General features: G+C 25.9%; 1 pseudogene; it reads right to left on the bottom strand.

Annotated features, from left to right (window-relative positions):
- Positions 1 to 243: 243 nt before the first annotated feature.
- LOC137635691 (heat shock 70 kDa protein cognate 4-like) lies at positions 244 to 2125 on the bottom strand (annotated as a pseudogene).
- Between the last annotated feature and the right edge of the window lie 2149 nt (positions 2126 to 4274).

Raw genomic sequence — 4274 nt, 5'->3', positions numbered from 1 at the left:
GTGTAAATAATATAGTCGATCAGTGGCATATACATTTATATATTTTAAATCAAAAGGGACATCTTCTTTATCGACATCTAAATAATAATGAGAAAATAGATATTGTTGGTGTATCCAGAACTGGAAACTACATTTTAAAAGATCTATTGGGGCATTTATTCCTTCTTGGTAACTTTTGAAATTATTCATTTTTCAATATATAAAATTTTATATTAATAAATTATGAAAACCCTTCTCTGTTTATTAGTCAACTTCTTCAATGGTTGGGTGGAATTGATTATTATGTAAATTTGATTCATTTCCCCCAAGTATATATTCATAATCCTTTTTTATTTCTTTTAATTTATTTTCATAATCTTTTTGTTTAGCAGGGGGGGGTTTCATCAATCCACTTGAGAGTACTTTCTAATTTTGATTTAAATATATCTATATTACTACTGTTATTATTTATAATATTATTTTGTATTTCTAAGCAATATGATTCTAATTTACATTTAGCTTCTATATCGTTTCTTAATTCCCGGTCTTGAGCAGCATACATTTCAGCTTCTTTGATCATTCGATCTACCTCTTCTTTGTTTAATCTTCCCGAGTCATTAGTTATAGTAATTTTTTCTGATTTGCCGGAAGATTCTTCGGTTGCTGACACATTTAATATCCCATTAGCATCAATATCAATATCAAATGTAACCTTAATTTTAGGTATACCCTTGGGTGCCTGGGGTATATTATTTAATTGAAACCCCCCCAAATAATTATTATCTTTAGTTTTAGTTCTTTCTCCTTCATATATTTTAATATTAACACATTCTTGGTTATCACTATACGTAGTGAAGTTTTCAAATTTGCTAGTAGGAATTGTCGCGTTTCTTTTAATCAAGGTAGTCATAATATTACCGGCAGTTTCAATACCTAATGAAAGGGGAGTCACATCCAGTAATAATAAATCTTTGATCTTATCAGATTTATCTCCACTGAGAATGGCAGCTTGAATGGCAGCACCATAGGCTACAGCCTCATCTGGATTAATCGACTTATTCAAATTCTTTTCATTAAAAAAAGTTTGGAGGAGGTTTTGTATTTTTGGAATACGCGTAGAACCTCCAACCAAAACAATTTCATCGATGTCACTCTTATCGAGCTTAGCATCGATTAACGCCCTTTCAACTGGCACTAGAGTGTTTTTGAATAAACTCCCACACAAATTTTCAAATTTAGCGCGAGTAATGGTAGTATGAAAATCAATTCCCTCATATAACGAATCAATTTCGATTGTCGCTTGTGTAGATGAAGATAAAGTTCGTTTAGCAGTTTCACAGGCAGAACGAAGACGCCTTAATGATCTTTTATTGTTGCTTAAATCTTTTTTATATTTTTTGTTGAATTCTCGCGTAAAATAATCTAATAAAATACTATCAAAATCTTCTCCCCCAAGATGAGTATCTCCTGCTGTTGATTTAACTTCAAAAATGCCATCATTACTAATATTCAATATAGATACATCAAAAGTCCCCCCACCCAAATCAAATATTAAAACGTTTTGTTCTTTTGTATCATTATTTAATCCATAAGCGATGGCGGCGGCTGTGGGTTCATTAATTATTCGAATAACATCAAGTCCAGCGATGGTCCCAGCATCTTTGGTAGCATGTCGCTGAGAATCGTTAAAATAAGCTGGAACTGTAATAACAGCTTTATTTATATTTCGTCCTAAATATTTTTCTGCAATTTTTTTTTTGATTTTTGATAATATCATAGAAGATACTTCTTCTGGGGTTAACACCTTTTTCTCTTTTTTATGTTCGACTTGTATTTTTGGTTTATTCTCTTCGTCAATAATTTCATAGGGTAAGATTTTAATTACTCGTTGAACGCAATCATCTATATAATTTCTGCCCATTAACCTTTTTACATCAAAAATGGTATTTTTGGGATTCAAAGCACATTGATTTTTTGCCGCTTCCCCAATAAGTCTTTCGTTGTCATTGAATGCAACATAAGAAGGAGTGGTTCTATTTCCTTGGTCATTAGCAATAATTTCAACTTTTTCATTTTGAAAAACAGCAACACACGAATAAGTAGTTCCCAGGTCAATACCAATAACTGGAGAATTATTATCCTCCATTACTAAAATATTTAGCTATCAACTATATGTTACTTGGTCGTAAATTAGAAGTCTAATGATGTATTGCAGTTCATATTCTGGGGTTTATATACATATACAGATGTACAGTACAGCTACTATTACATATAACTGAATAACAGTAACAATAAAATAATTATTTAATAGTTATTAAAATTTAACAAAATTCAAAAAAGTTAAGATAATATTTTGCGTGGTTATGTTTTTTGTGTAACACTCTTAAATTATTTTTTGTAATACTATTAATAAATGCATTAGTCACCGCAAAAAATCTTTTATTTGTCATAGAAAACGATTATTATTTGTTTTAAATATATATTCATGGGCATTATCAATCTATTTTTTTATTAACCTGCTCATAATTTTTCAAATTCCCGACAATTATTTTTTAATTGAAAAAATGCGTAAATTTCAATCAAATTTCAACAAAATCAATTAATAAAACTTTGGAAAACCAATAAATAATGTTCATAATATTACCAATGAAGTTCATAACATGCTTTTTTTGTTAATAATATTACCATTTCGTTTAACTTTTTTTTTTGTGGTTAACATTTGTATTATCTTTTTTCATAAAATTACATTTTAGTTAATAATATTACCGTTTGGGTTCATAATATTGAATTCTAGTTAATAATATGTCATAGAAAACTATTGAAAAATAAGAAAAAATATTTAAAAAATCAAAATATGTGTATTTTATGATATAAATGTAGTTTTATTGGGTAAAATGGACATTGAACGTGAGGAAAAAATGAAAAATAACACCTAATAGGACAAATAAATTAGGTTTTTGTTGAAAAAATAGAAAATATAAATGTTTTTGTTTCATCAAATACTACTTTTTAATTACAAAAATGAGGGCTTATATGAATAAATTAAACAAATATTTAGATAAACAAGTATTTTTTATATAAAAACTTAGTTTTTATAAGAATAACCCACAAAAAATATTAAAAATTGAAGAAAAATAGCCCCAAAAATGAAAAAAAAAACATTCTTTAGTACAAAAAAATAATATTCTTTACAGAAAATTCACAAAAGACACACACAAAAAAATAAAATATATGTATTTTTTAATATAAATATAGTTTTATTAGATAAAATGGACATTGAACATGGGGAAAAAAATGAAAAATAACTCCTAATAGGACAAATAAATTAGGTTTTTGTTGAAAAAATAGAAAATATAAATGTTTTTGTTTCATCAAATACTACTTTTTAATTACAAAAATGGGATAAAATGGACACTGAACACAGGGAAAAAATAAAAAATAACACCGAATACGACCAAAATATAGTTTTCAGTAACATTTAATGTGACAAAAAAAAGTTTTCATAAGAATAACCCACAAAAATATAAAAAATTGAAGAAAAATAGTCTAAAAAACAAAAAAAACCATTCTTTAGTACAAAAAAAATAATATTTTTACAGAAAATTCACAAAAGACACAGAAAAAAAAATTAAAATATATGTATTTTTTAATATAAATATAGTTTTATTAGATAAAATGGACATTGAACACGGGGAAAAAATAAAAAATAACACCGAATAGGACCAAAAAATTGGTCTTTTGTTAAAAAAGCAGAAAATATGAATATTTTTGTTTCATCAAATAGTACTTTTTAATTACAAAAATGAGGGATTATATGAATAACTTTAAAAATATTTAGATAAACAAGTATTTTCTATAAAAAAAAAAACCCAGTTTTCATAAGAATAACCCACAAAAAAATAAAAAAAATGAAGAAAAATAGCCCAAAAAATGAAAAAAAAAAAAAACATTCTTCAATACAAAAAATTAATATTTTTTTACAGAAAAACCACAAAAGACACACACAAAAAAATTAAAATATATAATTCTTTAATATAAATGTAGTTTTATTAGATAAAATGGACATTGAACATGGGGGAAAAATAAAAAATAGCACCTAATAGGACAAAAAAATTAGGCTTTTGTTGAAAAAAATAGAAAATATAAATGTGTTTGTCTCATCAAATACTACTTTTTAATTAAAAAATGGGGGTTTATATGAATAAATTTAAAAAATATTACATAAACAAGTATTTTCTTATTAAAAAAAACTAGTTTTCATAAGAATAACCCACAAAAAAATATTTAATATTGGA

The sequence above is a fragment of the Palaemon carinicauda genome, unplaced genomic scaffold (genome assembly GCF_036898095.1).
Source record: "Palaemon carinicauda isolate YSFRI2023 unplaced genomic scaffold, ASM3689809v2 scaffold160, whole genome shotgun sequence".
NCBI lineage: Eukaryota > Metazoa > Arthropoda > Malacostraca > Decapoda > Palaemonidae > Palaemon > Palaemon carinicauda.
The sequence above is the reverse complement of the archived record's forward strand: the minus strand, read 5'-3'. Positions and strand labels throughout refer to the sequence as shown.